Here is a 21,533-nt window from a genome sequence, read left to right as displayed (position 1 = left end):
TGCTTCTAGTAAATTTTTTATTTCAGTTATTGTATTTTGCATCTCTTCTTGTTTAAGTTTTATATCTTATATCCCTTTGCTCAGTGTTTCCTGTAAGTTATCCATCTTTGCCTCCAGTTTATTTCCAATGTCTTGCATCATCTTCAGTATCAACAATCTAAAGTCTTTTTCCTGGAGGCTAAGAATCTCCTCATCGCTAGCTGATTTTCTGGGGTTTTTCCTTTCTCCCTCATCTGAGTTATAGTTCTCTGTCTTTTCATTTTTATAGGTTTTTGGTGTTTTTACAGATAAAAGGGTTGTAGCCTCTCTTACTTTTGGTGTCTGCCCCCCTTGTGGCTGAAGTCTGTATGGGGGCTTGCTGTAGGCTTCCTGATGGGAGAGGCTGATGCCTGCCCCCTGGTAGGTGGAGCCGATTCTAATCCCTCTGGTGGGTGGGGCTTAGTCTCTGGATGGGATTAGAGGCAGCTGGGTGCCTGAGGGGTCTTTAGGCAGCCTGTTTACTGAGGGGCAGGGCTGTGATCCCACCTGGATTGTTGTTTGGTCTGGGGCTTCTCAGCAGCTTACTGATGGGTGGGGCCAGATTTTCCTCAAATGGCCACCTCCAGAGAAAGGCAGGCTGCTGAATATTCCTGAGAGCTTTGCTTTCAGTGTCTGTCCCTCACAACAAGCCACACTCACCCCTGCTTTCCCAGGTTGTCCTCCACGAACTGCAGTCAGGTTTGACCCAGTCTCCTATGGAGACTTTGCTTTGCCCTGGGACCCAGTACATGTGAAAGTCTGTGTGTGCCTTTTAAGAATGGGGTCTCTGTTTCCCCCAGTCCCATTGAGCTCCTGCACACAAGCCCCACTGGCCTTCAATGCCAGATGCTCCAGGGGCTCTTTCTCCCAGTGCCTGATCCCTGCATGTGAGGGTTTGATGTGGGACTCAGAACTCTCACTCCGGTAGGTGAGTCTCTGTGAACCAGTTAGTTTCCAGTCTGTGGAGCTTCCCACCCAGGAGGTATGGGGTTGTTTATATCACGAAATTGCCCCTCCTCCCTCTTGATGTGGCCTCCTCTTTTTCTTCTTTAGTAGGGTATCTTTTTTAAGGTTCCTGGTCCATTTGGCTGGAGATTGCTCAGCTTTTAGTTGTGAATTTTGTTGTTTTTAGGAGAGAAGTTGCGCTCCAGTCCTTCTATTCCACCATCTTAATCCTCCTGAACTCATAGTTCAGTCTTGGTTGCTTGTATGTTTCTATGAATTTCTCCATTTCTTCCAGGTTATCTAATTTGGAAGATATTTGGAAGCTTTGGTGTATAATTGCTTGTAGTAGTTTCTTAGGATCCTTTGTGAAGTATCATTTGTAATGTCTCCTCTTTTATTTATAATTTTGTCTTCTTTTCTTGATAAATCTAAGATTGTTTATTTTGTTTGTCTTTTCAAAAACAACTCAGTTTCATTGATCTTTTTTTTTTTTTTTTTGGTCTCTATTTCATTTAGTTTTGCTCTGATCTTTGTTATTTCCCTTCTACTAACTTAGGGCTTAGTTTTTTCTTCTAATTCTTTCAGGTGTAAAGTAAGTTTGGTTGAGTTATTTTTTTCCTTAGTACAGGTGTTTATGGTTATAAACTTCTTTCTTAGAACTGCCTTTCTTTCATCCCATCTTTTTTGTACTGTTTATATATTTATCGTAACAATTTTATTAGGATTATTTGTTTTCATATACTCAGATATGCCTGTGAATTGGCATACATGACCAGGCCTAATAAATGCAAACTCATACAAAGTCAGTACGCCTGCATTTTATGTATTTGCCCCTACGCTGCTCCGATATACTGCTGTCACAATGCCACTCAAAAATGTCAAAAAATGTGGAAAAAGCCACCAATGAGCAACTTGTCTACTGAAAACAAAGTCCTGAAATAAGATATTTTGTCAATAAATGAGGGGGTGGACCTTTTCAGGTGCTCTGTTTTGACAAACTTTGCTTAGAATAACCTGGAAACCTTCAGATATTTACTTACAAAGCTTTAGAATGAAGTTTACATACATTAAGATGGAAAGGACACATATTAACCCCAAATATACCACGACAGGGCAGAGACAGAATTCCACACGAAAACATTAAACTCCTTCCCCTTTAGTAGGTTCCCTGAACTTCAAAAGTATATATAATATGATGTAAGTCCATGTACTATGAAGTAAATTAATTTTACTTCCCACTTTAAACCTTTCATGATGCGTCCTGTTTTCTTGCCTTTCTGTACAAAAGTTGCATCTACGAGTATAATGCACACGAAGCACAAATATAAAAATTCTACAGTTACCTTTTAATGTGTTTAGTGTGGAAATAAAGAACACTGTGTCACTTCACATAACACACAGGAGACCTGAAGATGAAATCATCAGTTCTTTAATCAGATTTTTCTCAACTAAAAAAAAAGCAAAGCAACAGACAGTAGAACCCATCCACACCCAAAAGAGGAAAAAACCTAGAAGGAAGAAAGCCCACAGAGATTTATATGCCAGGCAGAGAGGTGGTTGCTCCAGACCCCTGTTGAATGAAAGCGCTCCAGCAGCCTTGGCGAGCAGTGGGCTTGTTATTTAAGAGGACAGTTCCTTTGTGAGCTTCGGCACTCCCCGCGCCCAGCCCCTGTCTGCTCCTTTCAGCAGTGCAGCAAATCGTCTGTTGCCAGGGGATGTACAGAGGTTTCAATGGCAAAGCTCCCAGAGAAACTCCCTGGGTCACAGTCTCCTCCTGGGAGAAGTGGTTAGAACAACAAGTGGTTTTTCTCGTCATGACTCTCATCTCCCCACAGTCTTCCTCTGTGGCTCCTTTCCCCAGACTTACAGATAGATTTGGTGGCTGAATGATGCTGTGAGAGAGAGCAGTTGACCTAGTTAACTTAGTGACATTGTTTGAGCCATACATCCATTCAGGAGAAACAAAACCTTTGTTTTGGCATTGTGAGGATTCTTTCAAGCACAGAAACCTGCATTTTTGGTGTCTGTATAATGTTGTACCATCATCACAGTCTTTAAAATATTGAAATCCCAAACTCAGTGATTTATGTCTTTTTGTAATGTAGTAGATAAACTATAGGACAAAGACTGAATATAATTGGTGAGATCAACAACGCCTAGAGGACTGAAAAAAAAAGGAAGACATGCAAGAGAGGAGAAACAGTAAGGAAATCTGTTAACTCATGAAGAATTGAGGGGGTATGAAATATGCATATGTCTCACAAAATTGCTGAGCTAGCAGATATGGAAAGTCATATATAAAATAAATAATAGGAGTTCCAGTCATGGCACAGTGGTTAATGAATCCAACTAGGAACCATGAGGTTGCGGGTTTGGTCCCTGGCCTTGCTCAGTGGGTTAAGGATCTGGCGTTGCCGTGAGCTGTGGTATAGATTGCAGACACGGCTCGGATCCTGTGTTGCTGTGGCTCTGGCATAGGCCGGCAGCTGTAGCTCCAATTAGACCCCTAGCCTGGGAACCTTCACATGCCACGGGAGCGGCCCTAGAAAAGGCAAAAAGACCAAAAAAAAAATTAATTAAAAAATAAATAAAATAGGAGTTCCCATCGTGGCGCAGTGGTTAATGAATCCGACTAGGAACCATGAAGTTGTGGGTTTGGTCTCTGCCCTTGCTCAGTGGGTTAAGGATCTGTTGTTGCCGTGAGCTGTGGTGTAGGTTGCAGACGCGGCTCGGATCCCGTGTTCCTCTGGCTGTGGTGTAGGCCGGTGGCCACAGCTCCGATTGGATCCCTAGCCTGGGAACCTCCATATGCTGCAGGAGTGGCCCAAGAAATGGCAAAAAGACAAAAAATAAATAAAATAAATAAATAAATTAATTAATTAATTAATAGATTAGGCAGATTGTTTTTACTTATAATAAATATGAATAAGTCAAGATATATCAGTTCTATTATTGTGTCAGAATGATGATTAAATTATTTAATCTCAACGTAACATATTCTGTGGAATACATGTTCCTTTGAAAGATTTCTCTTTCTTTTGATCATTTAGATCATTTAGGTCTAAGAATCGTTTAAAGTTCTTGCGTCTACATCAAGTTATTGAAAGAGTCAGTGTAGAGTGTGTTACACTGCAATTAATGATCAGGCTCCTCTTAGCTGGGGGACGAGACCTATGATCTAAACATTGCGTCTGAGGAGAACAAACATTTTCTTAACTAGCTAGAGGCAAACAACTGTAAGACTATATCATCCAAATGGCAGCCATCGGCCACTAAAATCAATTTTTTTTTGGTCTTTTTGCCTTTTCTAGGGACTCACCTGTGGCATATGGAGGTTCCCCTGCTAGGGGTCGAACTGGAGCTACAGCTGCCAGTCTACACCGCAGCCACAGCAACACCAGATCTGAGCCGCATCTGTGACCTACCCCACAGCTCAGGACAACGCCGGATCCTTAACCCACTGAGTGAGGCCAGGGATCGAACCCGCAACCTCATGGTTCCTAGTCGGAATCGTTAACCACTGAGCCATGACAGGAACTCCCTAAAACTCATTTAAACTTCAGTCCACCCCTTGCACTTACCATATGTCAAGTGCTCAAAGCCACACTCGCCTGAATGGCGACCGCAACGGACAGAGCGGGGCAGAGTGTTTCCACCACAGAGTCCTCCCGGTCGTTGCTGCTCTGAGGAGAAGCCTCTGAGAAGGGAGAAGGTAGCAGATAAGCATGGAGAGGAAATGAGCTCTTGACTGTATTTCCTCATTGGGCACCTATGCCCTCCTCGTTTTTGTATCAGTTTTACCTCATTATCGAGGCAGAGATAGATGAATGTTTTTCTCTCAGAGTTTGAAAGAAGAATTACGTGCCCTGTGAGCTCAGTCAGAAAATTGAATTATGACGCCTTACTCTCAGGTGCAAGGTGTAGTCCAACAAGACTCAGATACACTTTTCAGTTATTTTTTTCTTTTATTCCATCTGCACTTGTGGCATATAGAGGTTCCCAGGCTAGTCGTGGAATCAGAGCTGCAATTGCCAGCCTACACGACAGCTGCAGCAAGGATCCAAGCCACATCCATGCCCTATGCCACAGCTTGTGGCAATGCCAGACCCTTAACCCACTGAGCGAGGCCAGGGATCGAATCTTCATCCTCACAGAGACAGTGTCAGGTTCTTAACCCATGGAGCCACAACGGGAGCTCCATTTTCAGTTATTTTAGATGACTAATTTTAAACTAACAATGAATGAAGGCATAAGGAATCTAGATTACAAGAGAAAACTATGCCCTTGACAAACTGGGGGAAGTTTAATTTAACGTTTTAGCAGTCCCTTAAATGTTTATGACCTCTTCTAGCAAAAAGCATCAATAAGATTTATGAGCCTTACAGGGTCTCTCCGTGACAGATTCAGGCCATTTTTAGCTGTCGCTATCCAGGTTCAAATAGGCACAACAATTTTGGAAAAGAAAGAAGGAAAAAAACACGTTTCGGTTGAAAACTTTAGGACCTAAAAGGAGACAAATGTATTTAAGCTAAAACACAGCCATAACAGAGATGGGAAAAAAGCACCTATTTCAGAGGAATTGATATTGAATCTTTAATGATTTTATAAAGAAGAATTTGGACTTGGGCCAGTGCTTTTCTTTTCCTACTGCTGCTAGATAAACTAAGAGTGTGTGTCTTCTTTACAAAAGTACTCAAATCAGCTTACAAAGTGAAAAAAGAAAAGAAAAGAAATTAACACTTGAATCTGGAGGGAAATCTAGAATAACCGGGTACACACAGCAAGAAAGAAATAAAAACCATACTTTCTGGACAAAAAACAAAAAGGGAAATAAGGATGAAGTTAGACCTCTAATCCTTTCTCCCTTGATGAAGAAAAATAAAAGAAAATGTAATCCTTTTAATTTCCTTTGGAAATTGGCAAGTTTCTTGTACATTAATATAATATTAATTTCCTCCATTATCTTGTCATCATCAGTATGGTACATGTTGAATGAGTATATACTCCTTTTAGCTAAAGAAAATGAATTCACCTCACTCCTCCAGGATTTCTGTGAAAATCAGCGTATAGCATTAGGTAAAACTGATTAGAGTACTTCTTTACTGGAATTGGGACTATAGGAATTTTAACTGTGCCAGCTATTAATTGTCCTCAATAACTTTTGCCTACTCCCTTTATCTAATTTGATAGAAGTGTATTGTCCTGAGAGAGATTTAATTCAGACTTATTTCTTCTTCCAGGACGTAGTTACAGATCTTTAAATATACAAACCTCAAGTTGAAGAGCAGGCCACCCTCAGAACTGCTGAAAGTATTACAAACCACACTGGAAACTACTTCCCCACAACCTAGGTCATCTCTTCCCTGGCCAGAGTGGGACTGGCGCCTCCCCCAGGTTCTCAAAACTTTTGATGCTAGAACCTTTTCACTCCAGGAACCCAACAGAAACAACACACCCTTCCCCTGCCCGTATCCCTGTTTGGCCCCAGACTTTTCAGACAATACTCATTTCTACTCAAGAGATCAGGGAAGGGAACCCTCCGGGCAAAGAAGACAAGCAAATTCTTCATGTGTGAGAATTACATTGAGCACAACAAAATTCAGAGTCAGCTGGTCTCGCTGATTACTAATCTCCCGATGGAGATTACGCAAGAAAACTACTTGGTCTAATTTTCCTGGAGATGTGCTAGGAATGGAGCAACGTAAAGGCTTGTGGACATGTCCTTCCATTCTTCTCTTCTTTCAAAAGACAGAAAGAGGAAATGAAGTAAGGAATATAGGTTTATGCTGTGAGTACTGCACCCGTGTCTCTGAGTTTTTGATAATGAAAGCTCAGCCCCATGGGAATATAGGGCGTTTGTAAGGATGAGCCACCAATTCTATAAATGTGCCACCTAAGAAACTGTTTTGTCTGCATGGCTTGCCGGGGGTATATTCATTCAAAACCAAAACAGGCATGGCTAATCCACTCTCCCAGCAACCACGCAGCAGGCTGCAGTGACTACAGGGCCATTGTCCCCTCCATCCAGGCAGAAAAATAGAGGCTGAGTATACAAGGAGGTTTTTTTAATGGTTAAAATCACAGCCCATGTAACCAAGACCCACAAGGAATCAAAAGAGGGAATTCTTTGCACTATGTGGAAACAGTGCCTTCTGAGAGAGAAAACTCCTAATATGCCATCAAACCCTGGAATACCTGGAGTGATTTTATTCCTCCATCTAGTAAATCTATACTTGAGTTCATGTTCAGAGTTAAACAGATCTGTTAACACTCTTTTTTTTTTTTTCCTTTTTTTGTCTGCCCCGAGGCACATGGAGTTCCCCAGGCAGGGATCAGATCCAAGCCAAAGTTGCAGCCTATGCCACAGCAGCAGCAATGCTGGATCCCCCAACCCACTGTGCCTGGCTGGGGCTGAAGCCCGTGTCCTGGCACCGCAGACACCACCAAGCACGTTGCGCCACAGCAGAAACTCTAGCTCTTTAGTTGTGATTACTTTCAAATGAAGGACTTGTAATTTAACTTTAGGCAATTTTATCAACATACGAGGTAAACACATTTATTTCCTACTAAAACTCATTGTTTAACTAGAATATATTTTACTGGAGAAAAGATTTCCTGTTCTCTTTGGTAAACATTGCACCTTGCGTGAAATGACTGCCAAGTCAGGAGCTGAAGGCAATCTCTGTCTCCCGGTTCAGGAGCTGGGGAAAGGGGCTTGCTGGTCCTACACAGAATCTAAGACATGCACTCTGAAACGATCACAAGCTTGCAAAAGAAATGGAGGAAAACTTCTGATTAGAAGGATGGAGTAAATAGGTAGTTGACAATCATGAGTTAACTCTAAAAGGCAGCTACTTATTTGATCTCTTCTGCAAAGGGAATAAGACAAACTTCTATTTCATGTTGCTACGTTGTCTGAACTTCAGAAAATATTCCCTGGAATAAAACAAAAACATTTATATATTTCATAACCAGTGGAGTTTTTAGTGCCAGTGCTTTCCTTGTAGAAATGACTTGGGTGAAATGCTCCCTGACTGAGGTAGGATTGTATGTGCTGGATGGAAAAAGTACTTTACCTTTCTGAAAATGGTACAAAATACAACATAAGCCTTATGTTAGATTTGATAATTCATCGGTCATGCTATTCTGACCTATTTCTAAGTAACCTAGATTCAGTTATTAGAATTATTACTTCATAGAAAAAATATTTTATTTTTAAACAAATAGAATTATGTATATTCATACAATGGATTTTAAATTTTTTTGTAATGATGTCTGCCAACGCCATTTTTTAGATGAGTGTTAAGACCAATTACTGTTCTTTTCCACCGAAAATAATTGAAATTCTGCATTTTCCAAGAAAGTAAACAAGCTCTAAAATATCTCACTGGATTTAGGAGTTCCCACTGTGGCTCAATGGGTTAAGAACCCAGTGTTGTCTCTGTGAGGATGCTTGTTCGAGCCCTGGCCTGGCTTAGTGGATTAAGGATCTAAGGTGTTGCCACAAGCTGTTTCAAATGTGACTCAGATCAGGTGTTGCCACGGCTGTGCCATAGGCCTTAGCTGCAGCTCTGATTTGACCCTGGGAACTTCCACATGCCCACAGCTGTGGCCATAAAAAGAAAAAAAAATTTCACTGCCTTTAATGATTATGTGAAATAGGGATTGTACCCTTTCTAAAACAGTATGCAAAACTATTACATAGATTTAAAACTTTGATACTTTTTAAAACATTACCAATGAATTGCCTTGGTAAAAATTAATAGAAATGGACCTCATATCTGCATATGGGTTTCACTTGGTAAGATCTCTTTAGAGCTAGATGAGGACAAGACTGCCGACACCACGGAAAGCCCTCCCTACCGTGAGCTGGGACTGGCACTTCTGCTCTCAGTGGACTCTCCTTTCGTCCATGGGAATATGGAGACTCGTCTTACCTTCCTGGGAAACAGGGTGCAAAGGAAGGATTGCGAGCAGGGCAATTGTTCTATAGAAATCATGTGGTGGGCAAATGCAGAGGAAATAGTAAAGAATGTGGAGCCAGTTAACCGTCTCACTCCTGGTCAGATTCTGTAGCTTTTGCATCTACAGCACAGTTACGAGGATTTTCTAACGTGCAGAGCCTTATAAAAATGGGAGTCGATGTGTGAGCTGTCTTAGTTACAGTAAGGAAAAGATGAACAGGAAGGTTAAATCTCATTTTACATGAAGGATGCAACATAGAAGTTTATTAATTCCCTTATTGGGCTTTATTAGGCGCTTTGTGTACTTCCGAAGAGCGAAGTCAAGAAACCTGATGAGTAGGTTGCTCTGAGCAAGGCTCTCTAGAAGCTGTATCCAAGTGGACTCTGCTCACCCAAGTGCACTGGGCACAGTGTGGAATCATGTGCCCATCTCCTTGGACACAGTAAATCTCCTTGGACAGTCACACACTCTCTCTGCACAACCCCACTTAGACAAGCCCTTCACAGAGCCCCTGCCCCAGTATCCCAGATATTGTCCTTAATTTAAATAGCTCGTGAAGAGAATGAGATTAAAAAATAACTTTTAAATTTCAGGCATGATTTACAAAATTATAAATTAACTTTCTAAATCATCTAAACAATTTATCCCTTGGAAATTTTACTAACTTCTGTAAACTTCCAATGGAAATATAAATTTAGAGCATCTTTCTGCTTTCTCATTAGTACCCTACCAGACCATGGCGTACATTGTAGGTCGACACATGGAGGGTAGAAGTTGTTGAAGTGATAAATATAGGTAGGTAAGAATTTAAAAAGCAGAGTGTTGTACAGAATCTCTTTCCTGTGTACTTCACCAAACCCTTTTAAAAAATGTTTTTACTATTGTCGATTTACATAGTTCTGCCAATTTCTGCTGTACAGCAAAGTGACCCTGTCATACATCCATACACCCTGTCTTTCTCATGTTAATCTTTCATCATGTCCCATAACCAGTGATTGGCGTAGTCCCCTATGCTGTACAGCAGGACCTCATGTCTATCAGTTCTAAGTGTAACAGTTTGTATCTAATAACCCAGGGCTACCAGTCCATCCCACTCCCTCTCCCCCTCCCCCTTGGCAACCACAAGTCTGTTCTCCTTGTCTGTGACTCTGTTTCTATTCTGCAGATAGGTTCATCTGTGCCATATTTTAGATTCCACATCTAAGTGATATCGTATGGTATTTGTCTTTCTCTTTCTGACTTAATTCACTTAGTGTGAGAGCCTCAAGTTCCACCCATGTTGCTGCAAATGGAATTATTTTGTTCTTTTTTATGGCTGAGTGGTATCCTCTTGTGCATATGGACCACATCTTCTTAATCCTTTCATCTGTCAATGGGCATTTATGTTATTTCCATGTCTTGACTGTTGTGAATAGTGCTGCAGTAAACACTAGGGTGCCTGTATGATTTTCAATAAAAATTTTGTCTGGATATATGCCCAGGAGTGGGATTGCTGGACCCCTTGGTAGTTTTATATTTAATTTTCTGAGGCATCTCTATACTATTTTCCATAGTGGTTGTGCCAGTTTACATTCCCACCAGCAGTGCAGGAGGGTTCCGTGTTCTCCACACCCTCTCCAGTGTTCGTTATTAGTAGACTTACTTATGATGGCCATTCTGACCAGCATGAGGTGGTACTTCACTGTAGTTTTGATGTGCATTTCTCTGATAATTAGCAGGAACTTTGAATATATATTGCCTCCCCTTCTGGCCTGTAATGTAAAGAAATCAGCTGGTAGCCTTATGAGGGGTTCTCTTGTAATGAAGTCATTATTTTTCTCTTGCTGCCTTTAGAATTCTCTCTCTAACTTGGTCGTTTTTATTATAATATGTTTTGATGTGGGCCTGTTTGGGTTCAACTTGTTCGGACCCTCCCTGTGCTTCCTGTGTCTTAACATCTGTTTCCTTTAGATTTGCAAAGTTTTCAGCCATAATTTCTTCAAATATAGTTTCAATCCCTTTTCTTTTTCTTCACCTTCTGGGATCCCTATTATGCATTGATTGGCCTACCTTATATTTTCCCATAGATCTCTTATACTGCTTTCATGTTTTTTCATTTGGTTTTCTGTCCTGATTGAGGCTGCAGGAGAAGCAAAGCTTAAATACTGGGGAGGATGAGAGGAGGAGGGTGGGACCACTATTTTATCTTCCGAGTCACTTATTCGTTCCTCTGCAGTATTTATTCTGCTCTTCAATGCCTTTAACTCAGCTTGTGACTCTGCAAATGAATTTTCTAACTTTTATTTGCTCCTCTATATATTTTCTGTTTCCTTTCTAATCTCATTCATATCTGCTCTTAATTCCTTCATATTTGCTCCTAATTTCTTCAGAATTCTCACTCTCTCCTTTCTAAACTCAGTGTCTGTTGGACTACAGAGGTCTGTTTCATTGTTCGCTCCTTCAGAGGAATTCTCCTGTTCTTTTAACTGGGAATGGTTCCTGAGCATCTTCATTTTTGCTTATATTTTTCTTATTCTGTGAGTTTAGGGAAGACAACTACTGTAGTCTCAGAGAGCTGTTTATATGTGAGAGTGCCCTTGGGGAGTTTGTGAGGGCTTATTTTTTTTTTGGTCATGGGCGCTGCTTTTGCTGTGGATGCTTGCTGTCTCTTTCCTCAGTGCGTGCAGGCTCTTATCCCCGTAATACAGGGTGTATTGGTGTAAGGCCTAGGCTTGGTCCCAGGAAGATGGGGGCAATGGCAGGGCCAGTAGCCAGTGCCTGGTTGCTAGGCTCTTGACAGTGGTGAGGACCCGCAAGGAAGTGGCACAGGCTGCTCATGGTAGCAGGGCCCTGGAAAGTGGGAGTGACCCTCAGAAGGTTTAGGCACGCCCCAAGACCTTGGCATCGGCAAGAGCAGAGTGTGTGCATTCCCAGGGGAGTGAGAGCAGCAAGTGGTACTCAGTGGCAGTGCCCTCCTCTGCAGTAATCCCAGAGGTGACTGGGGCCATAGGTGGTGCATGTTCACAGACCTCTAGTGGTGGCAGGCCACGCTCACTTCTGGAGTCTGTGGTGCCCGCCACCCATAGCTCATGCAAGAAGCACCCCATTGCCCATAGTCTGTGAAGAGGTGCCCCAGTGCCCAAGAGCCCACCTGTGCAAGAGAAAGACATTCCTACGGTGGTCCTGCCCCTCCTCTTCTCACCTGCCCAGTCATCAAGCCTTGCTTCTCCTGCAGGCCCAAGCCTCCGCCTACGCTCCCTCAACTGTGGCGCACGACGCCCTAGCCCCTCCGGGTATCTCCGCACAGCCAACCTTAGTCCTCTCCCCAGAACTGACCTCTGAAGCCTCAGAGTAAGTGCCCAGCCCCGGCTTGCGTGTCTCAGGCTGCAACGTCTGAGGGTGGTGGTCCTGACATCTGCGCAGCTCTCTTTCTGCTTGGCTCTCATCTGCCCACTGCCGCACTTTTCCCTGAGGCTTTGAGTTTCCCCTCCAGGACCGTGGCCTCTCAGGAGGTATGTTCCTTTCCCTCCCGGGAGTGCTAGTCCCATCCTGATTCCTTTTTTTTAAATCTCTTTTCTCTCTCTTTTTCTTTTTTCCCCCTTTTGTTCTACCCCGTTACATGGAGAGTTTCTTGCCCTTTCTGGACATTTCAGTAGATGTTCCATGCCAGTCATTCTATATGTAGATGGTTTCTTGCGATGTTTTGTGGGAGAAGGTGGGTGCCATGTCTTATTCCTCTGCCATCTTGATCCCCTCCCAAGCACTTTTACTTATGAAACATATCTGCTTAACATACAATTATATTAAGTCCTGTTTCGTATCTACCAAAAACCACTTTTCCAGGGGGTTCCTGTTGTGATTCAGCAGTAAAGAACCTGACTAGTATCCATGAGGATGCAGGTTCAATCCCTCACCCCACTCAGTGGGTTAAGGATCTGGCATTGCTGTGAGTTGTGGTGTAGGTCACAGACGTGGCTCAGATCCCGAGTTGATGTGGCTGTGGCGTAGGCCAGCAGCTCCAGCTTCAATTCAACTCCTAGCCTAGGAACTTCCATTATGCCACAGGTGCAGCCCTAAAAAGAAGAAAAAGGTGGAGCAGAAATAAAGGCTTTCTTAAACAAAAATTGAGGGTTTTTTTTGTTTTGTTTTGTTTTGTTTTTTTTTGCCAGTAAACCTGCTTTGCAAGAAATGTTAAAAGAAGTTTTCTTTAAAAAAAAAAAAAAAAAGTTTCAGAGTTCCCATCGTGGTTAACGAACCCAACTAGTATCCATGAGGATGCGGATTTGATCCTTGGCCTCGCTCAGTGGGTTAAGGATCCAGAGTTGCCGTGAGCTGTCGTGTAGGTCACAGAGGTGGCTCAGATCCCACCTTGCTGTGGCTGTGGTGCAGCTGGGAGCTGTAGCTCAGATTCAGCCCCTAGCCTGGGAACCTCCATTTGCTGTGGGTGTGGCCCAAAAAAAGACAAAAAAAAAAAAAAAAAAAAGACCAAAAAAAAAAGTTTCTTTAGAGAGAAAGAAAATAATAAAATCATTAAACCAGATCTACATAAAGAAGAGCAGCAGGGAGTTCCCGTCGTGGCGCAGTGGTTAATGAATCCGACTAGGAACCATGAGGTTGCGGGTTCGGTCCCTGCCCTTGCTCAGTGGGTTAACGATCCGGCGTTGCCGTGAGCTGTGGTGTAGGTTGCAGACGCGGCTCGGATCCCGCGTTGCTGTGGCTCTGGCGTAGGCCGGTGGCTACAGCTCCGATTGGACCCCTAGCCTGGGAACCTCCATATGCCGCGGGAGCGGCCCAAGAAATAGCAACAACAACAACAACAACAAAAGACAAAAAAAAAAAAAAAAAAAAAAAAAAAAAAAAAAAAAAGAAGAGCAGCAAAGAAGGAATAAAAGAAAATAAAAATAAAACTTTTGTTTTTCTTATTCTCAATTGATCAAACAGGTAACAGTTCATAGTAATGGTAACAATAAATTTGACTATGCTTAGGTGTTGACCATATATACGTGTAGGTGTATAGATATGCTTATATATGCTTATAGATAAGTGAAATGAATCACAGCAATGATAAAGCAATAGGAGAGAGGAATTAGGACTATTTGTCAAGATACTCACACTACCTGTGAAGCAGTATCAGTTATTTAAAAGCAGAGTTGGATTAGTTATAAATGCATATCGTAAACTTTGGGGCAACCACAGTAAAAAAAGCCCTTGAAAAACTATGTAAACTCAAATCTGAACCAAATTCTTTTGCATGAACATGGGACATGCTACATTATCACATACAAAGATGACTGTGATTTTATAAAAGTAGAAATAATAAAAATATTTCCATTCAAATTATAATTTAAAACCCTGTTGCCCAGGCTAAATGCTTAATGCTTTGATAAAGGAGTTACTTTTAAAAGAACCTAGTAGTTATAACTCTCATACCTAACAGTAAATTTGGAAGTTCTTCTCTGTACTTGTCATCATCCACCTCACTAATCTTGCCAGAGCAAAATCTGAGCATTCTAGACTTCCTGAAGGAAATGATAAAGGAAGTAGCCAAGGTGGGCCCCATTCTGAACTCTCTGACTCTAAGCAATAGATAATTAAAGGAAGTTTTTTCCACTTGGGGTGACTCATTTGAATACGGTATTTGGGGTTTCTTTTTCCATGTTTGTTTGATAGTTGTTTTATTTTGTTTTGTTGTTTGTTTGTTTTTGCTTTTTAGTGCTGTGCCTGTGGCTTATAGAAGTTCCCAGGCTGGGGGGTGAATTGGAGCTGCAGCTGCCGGCCTATACCACAGCCACAGCAAAGTGGGATCTGAGCCACATCTGTGACCCACACCACAGCTCATGGCACCAACAGATCCTTAACCCACTGAGTGAGGACAGGTATTGAACCTGCTTCCTCACCAGTACTAGTCAGGTTGGTGACCTGCTCAGCCATAAGGGAAACTCTTATACTTTTTCACATATCTAAAATCCTTTGTTTAGTGAATTGCATCTTTTATTTCAAATGTTTAATTTTTTTATTCTGATGGAATAGAAATTTTAATATAAAGCAGAGAGATTTCGTATGTGTGATATCATAGGTAAATTATTTTTTAAAATGTGTTTCTAACTGAGGAACACATTTGAAATATCAGGAATAGCCCAGACTTCAGACTCTCTCAGGAGGTAATTCTGGATGCAAGTCTGAGTTCAGTCACTTGCCATCTCTGAGCTTTGGAAAGATACTTTATTTTTCTAAGTCTTAGCTTCCTCATGAGTAAAATGTCAGTAATAAAGTTAGCCATTGTTAAGTATGAAATGAGCTAGGGCAGTGAAAGATAATTCACTCTCTACTACCCAGAGCTCAGGATATTTTAGGTTTTTGAATAAAGGTCTTTTTGGACAGAGATTTAACAACCAAAGTTATATGTGTAGAAGAAATGAACTTTTTAGTTCCTCACGATCATACAGAAAGTTGCTTAACTTTATGTCTGTGTGAGCTCAGTATCACTGCATTTCAGTGTGGAATATTGAACTTACTTCTGGAAACTGAGTTGGAGGCAAAATGCACATGAAATACCATGGGCATTTCTCCTAACTGGACTCCAATAATTCTATTGGATTGCCGTTTTCCTAAAGAACACACTTAAATCTGGCTTAATTTTACTTTTCAAAAATCCCATGCAGGGAATCTGAAGATCAGTGCTATTAGGTTAAACAATATAAAAGTGTCAGCATTCAGTTCCTTTGACCTAGAAAAATATTTTGTTTTCAGAATTTTTTATAATTACAAAATGAATATAGTATTAAGAAAATAAAATATAAAAAAGAAAAAGTAAACCACATACAATTTTATTTGCCAGATATTAATATATTTAGTCATTTATATTACCTTCTTTTTTCTATTAATATGTGTGTTTATGTGGTTGTAGTCATTATCTCCAATGATTATCATAGTTTTCACCTAACACAGAAACATAATTATCAACAATTTCTTCAATGGTTACATAAATCATATCTATGAATAAATCACAATTTATTTAGCCATGCTGCTTATGTGTGTATGTGAGAGAGAGAGAGACAGAGACAGAGAGAACTTGCTGACATAATATGCTATTTACACAAAAGATTCCAAAATGTGTTCAACCCATAACAACGAAGCAACTCTACTAGAAACTCTAGCTTAAATTTTAACTAGAAATAAATACATATCCATTCAAAACAGAGAGCCACTGTTTATTTCCGTTATAGATTTACCTAGAATGGAGGCACACACTAGAACATTTTTATAATTAGCGTTAAGTACATTAGCAACATATAAGAAAGTCTATACTTACCCCTAGATCTTGTTCTAATCTGTAGATTCCCTTGGTTTCTCTTTCAGCAACTTTCCTTTGAAAAATACAATGACTAATTTTTTAAAAATGTGCTGAGTTTCACTTTTACTTTCTTCGCCCATACTCTAGAGGAGTTTTCAAAATAGCAGTAAGAGAAATGAGAAAAAATAAGAAAGGACAATTCACCCCTTAACATCATGTGTGTGAAAGCTAACACAAGGCTTCACCAGAGGCAGAAACACTCTCAACTTCAGGAGGTAGCCTACGGGCCAGACTCAGGTCAGAAACAGAAAGAAATGCACTGCTTTTGAATGCAGCTGTCGAGGAAGCAGAACTTCCTGTGTTTTAAATTCTGTGTCTGCAGTTAAATAAAAAGAAAAAAAAGGAAGTATGTAGTGCTCTCTGCAGATTTTCTCCAACTTTAGCTAAATACTACATAAAAGCAAAAGAGCCCATCAAACTGCAGATATAGAGGCAATAACCAAATCACTCAGAAAACATTTTTGGGCTGTAATAACTTGTTTGTCTTTTTAGGGCCGCCCCCGCAGCATATGGAAATTCCCAGGCTAGGGGTGGCCTATGCCAGAGCCACAGCAACATGGGATCCAAGCCATGCCTGAGAACTACACCACAGCTCATGGCAACCCTGGATCCTTAACCCACTGAGCAAGGCCAGGGACTGAACCTGCGTCTGCATGGATACTGGTCAGGGTTTGTTACCACTGAGCTTCCACAGAACTCCTTGGCTGTGATAACCTTTAAGAAAATATAATTTAGCACTACAATTATTTACTTTTCATGTTCCCTTAGATTTTTAATTCTTACACATATCCCCTGAGCAGTCTAAAACACCTTATACATTTTTCCTTAGCTCTTTAAGGGATTCATCACTAGGCAATACAGTCAGAGAGTTTCCTTCGAATAGGTAAGAGCACAGAGGATATTTTATGTTTCACTATTGCTAAAAACAATTTCTCATGATCTATTTATTTAGAATTGTAATCTCTAGTGTTCTGGTCCTGTAAGGCTTTAAACTATTTTCATCAACTCTGTTGGTATTACGAACCTGAAACACACAAAAATAACATCACTTTTAATTTTATATCGATTACCCAAATCCTAGAGAAAGCTTCTCCTAATATTAAAAATGAAGGACAAGATATAAGATAAAAAAACAGAACAAGATATGACCCCAAAGTTAATGATTAAAAAATACCCTGACATCTTTTATTTTTAATTAATTAATTGATTAATTGAAGTGTGGTTAATTTACAATGTTGTGTTATTTTCTGGTGTACAACAGACTGATTCAGATACTCTTTTCCATTATAGTTTATTACAAAACATAGAATATAGTTCCCTGTTCCACACAGTAAGAACTTCTTGTTTGTTTGTTTATTATTTTTTCCTTTCTAGGGCCACACCTGCAGCATATAGAAGTTCCTGGGCTAGAGGTCAAATCAGAACTGCAACTGCCAGCCTACACTACAACCACAGCAATGCTGGATCCGAGCCACGTCTGTGACCTATGCTGCAGCTTGCAGCAATGCCAGAGCCTTAACCCACTGAGCATGAACCTGCCTCCTCATGGATATAAGTAAGATTCTTAACCAGCTGAGCCACAATGGAAACTCCTGCTCATCTATTTTATACATAGTAGCTTGCATGTGCCAATCCCAAATTCCTAATTTATCCCTCCCCCTAAACACACGCATTTTTCCCTTTAGCAATCATAAGCTTGTTTTCTATGTCTGTGATCTGTTTCTCTTTTGTAAACTAGTTCATTTGTGTCATATTTTAGATTCCACATGTAGGTGATATGATAATATGGTATTTGTCTTTGTCTGACTTCTTTCACTTAGTATGATAATCCCTAGGTCCATCCATATTGCTTCAACAGGCATTATTTCATTCATTTTTATGGCTGGGCAGTATCCCACTTTATAGTCTTTATCCATTTATCTGTTGAAATTCAGGTTGCTTTCTTGCCTTGGCTATTATAAACAGTGCTGCCGTGATGCTGCGAATGGTGCGTGGATTTTTTCCAATTAGAGGAATTAGCGTTTTCTCTGGATATGCACCCAGGAGTGGGATTGTTGTCTCATACGGCAACACTATTCTTGTTTTTTAAGGAACCTGTGTACTAGTGGTTGTACCGATTTGAATTACCAGCAATTGTATAAGAGGGTTCCCTTTTCTCCACACCCTCTTCAACATTTATTATTTATAGACTATTTAATGATGGCTATTCTGAATGGCATGAAGTGATTCCTTATTTTAGTTTTGATTTGCATTTCTCTAAAAATTAGTGATGTTGAGCATCTTTACATATGCCTATAGGTCATCCGCATGTCTTCTTTGGAGACATGTCTATTTAAATCTTCTTTCCATTTTTTGAATGGATCGTTTGGGTTTTTGTTATTGAGTTGTATGGGATGTTTATGTTTTTTTGGAAATTAAGTCTTTATCAGTCACATTGTTGGGAAATACCTTCTCCCAGTCCATAGGTTTTCTTGTCATTTGGTTTATGGTTTCCTTTGCTGTGCAAAAGCTGATACGTTTGATTAGCTTCACTTTGTTTATTTTGCTTCTACTTCTCTTGCCTCGGGAGACTGACCTAAGAAGACATTGCTACAACTTATGTCAGAGAATGTCCTGCCTATGTTCTCTTCTGGGAGTTTTATGGTGTCATGTCTTATACTTAAATCATCAAGCCACTCTGAGTTTGTTTTTTGTGTGGTATGAGGGGTGTTTTACCCTCATTGACTCACATGTGACCATCCAGCTTTCCCAACACCACTTGCTGACTGTCTTTTCTCCATTGTATACTCTTGCCTCTTCTGTTGAAGATTAATTTACTATAGGTGTGTGAGTTTATTTCTGGGCTCTCTCTTCTGTTCCTTTGATTCGTATGTCTGTTTTTGTGCCAACACCACACTATTTTATCATAGCTTTGTAGTGTTATCTGAAGTCTGGGAAGGGTATAACTCCTGCTTTGTTCTTTTTCCTCAGGATTAATTTGTCAGTTCTGGGTCTTTTATTGTTCCATATAAATGTTAGTATTATTCCAGTTCTGTGAAAAGTGTCGTGGGTGGTTTGCTAGAGCTCACATTAAATCTGTAGATTGCTTTGGGGAGCACGGCCATTAACAACATTAATTCTTCCAGTCCAAGACCCTGGGATATCTCTCCATTTCTTTGAACCATCTTAGTTTCGTTTATCAATGTTTTATGTTTCTCAGCATATAAGTCCTTCACGTTCTTGGTAAGATTTATTCCTAAGTATTTTATTTTATTTTTGGATGCAGTTTTAAAAGGGATTTTTTTTTTTACTTTATCTTTCTGATATGTAGCTGTTAATGTAAAGAAATACAACAGATTTCTGTATGTCAATCTTATATTCTGCTACCTTGTCGAATTTATTTATTAGTGCTAGTAGTTCGGGGTTTTTTATTTTGCTTTGTTTTGTTTTGTTTTTTTTTTTGGCTTTGCCTATGGCCTGCAGAAGCTCCAGGGCCAGAGATTGAACCCAAACTACAGCAGTAACCTGAGCCACAGCAATGACACCACCATGTCCTCAACCTCTAGGCCACCAGGGAACTCCAGTGCTAGTAGTTTTTGTGTGGAATCTTTCGGGTTTTCTATATAGATTATCATGTCATCTGCATATGATGATAATTTTACATCTTCCCTTCCAATTTGGATACCTTTTCTTTTTCTTGTCTGATTGCTATGGCTAGGACTTCCAATACTGTGTTGAGTAAATCTGATGTTTTCTTAAATATGAATTTTTGTGGGCAGGGACATAACTATCTAATCATATGAAGCTTAAGGCAGAGAATTAAAAAAAAATCTTAACTACTATACACTGCAGTACTAAGTTTTAAAGAAACTCAGAATATTTCCCAAAAGGTTCTCATTTATGAAAAGAATTTCATAAAATATAGCATTGAAAAAGGCCTTCTGTTCATAGTTCCATGTGATCAGACTTGTTCATCTGCCATCGCTGAGAATGCAGACCGCAGTAACAGTGGGTAAGTGCAGGTGTCTCCTATTTAATGTAAACTCACTACATGAAGTTCTTCATAAGATGATCATGTAGAATGCGACTAAATTTTATCCTCACTGAAAAGTGTAAGATGTTGAAAATGTATCTCTGACAAGAGGTTGGAGAATGTATACAAATGTAGATGTGCATTTACCGTAGTTTTCTATGTTTAGATGAAGACGAGGGAGAGATGCTTCTACCTGGATCCAGTACGTCTGAGGGGATCAGTTCAGAGGCCAGGAATCATTTAACACCCAACCCCCCCTCCCCCCCCCGGTAAAAACCCCAGAAGGGTAAAAAAGGAAGAAGCAAAACCCGGAGTAAAGAGAATAAGGGTGCACAAAGAGAAAGAATATCTGATAAACAAGATTTCACAAGGGTCCTTAGAACAGCAGAGACAACAGAACCTCCAGGAACAGGTGTGAGAGTAGCACTGGAGACTGTAGAACTTAAGTGCCAGTGGGAGTCTTAAAGGGCAGTGAACAAACCTCCTTTATTTACAAAGGAGAAAATCAATGCCTGGAGAGGTTACTGTGACAACTGCCCACATATATTTACATTCATTTTTATTAGCTTCGATTGTCCAATAGTTATGTTTTTTGGCTTTTTATGTAAATGTTGGGATGTGAGCTATGGATAGATTGCAGCCACAAAATCTCTCTATACATTAACTACAGAAACCAATGAAAAAAGATTCTATATAAAATAGTTTTATAGTTAGTGTCCTGAAAATCATATATTCTTCCAAGTAGGGAATATACAATGTTGTTCCATAAATGGGGAAGAACCAGTCTCCTAAGTTAATATTCCTAGTAATTATATCCTAATAATGAAAAAATATTTTTAAAAACAAAGATATCTGTAACCCAAAGAAATACTCATTGTTAACATTTTCTTCCACAGTATTTTCTTTTAATATTAAAAAATTGAAATTGTGTGCATATGTGATTTTATATCCCTTTCCAAATTTACAGCTTCTAATGCTGGATTTTTATCTTTTTTTTTTTTTTTTTTTTTTTTTTTTTTTGCCATTTCTTGGGCCGCTCCCGCGGCATATGGAGATTCCCAGGCTAGGGGTCTAATCGGAGCTGTAGCTGTCGGCCTAGGCCAGAGCCACAGCAACGCAGGATCCGAGCCACGTCTGCAACCTACACCACAGCTCATGGCAACGCCGGATCGTTAACCCACTGAGCAAGGCCAGGGATCGAACCCGCAACCTCATGGTTCCTAGTCGGATTCGTTAACCACTGCACCACAACGGGAACTC

At 40.3% G+C, this 21,533-nt stretch overlaps 1 long non-coding RNA gene across 2 annotated transcripts; it reads right to left on the bottom strand.

The window, feature by feature from the left end:
• On the bottom strand, positions 1,445–16,720 carry LOC102163368. 2 transcript variants are annotated; one of them, XR_001299417.2, is made up of 4 exons: positions 16,220–16,720; positions 5,347–5,466; positions 4,545–4,660; positions 1,445–2,855 (listed from the first exon to the last, which is right to left on the bottom strand). It is a non-coding gene; the product is annotated as an uncharacterized LOC102163368 (long non-coding RNA). The 2 variants fall into 2 exon arrangements; XR_306051.3 differs by lacking the exon at positions 5,347–5,466 and having other exon boundaries at positions 16,220–16,709.

This window comes from Sus scrofa, chromosome 10, assembly GCF_000003025.6.
Source record: "Sus scrofa isolate TJ Tabasco breed Duroc chromosome 10, Sscrofa11.1, whole genome shotgun sequence".
Lineage (NCBI taxonomy): Eukaryota > Metazoa > Chordata > Mammalia > Artiodactyla > Suidae > Sus > Sus scrofa.
Note: the sequence above shows the minus strand (reverse complement) of the source record. Positions and strands in the feature narration are given on the sequence as shown.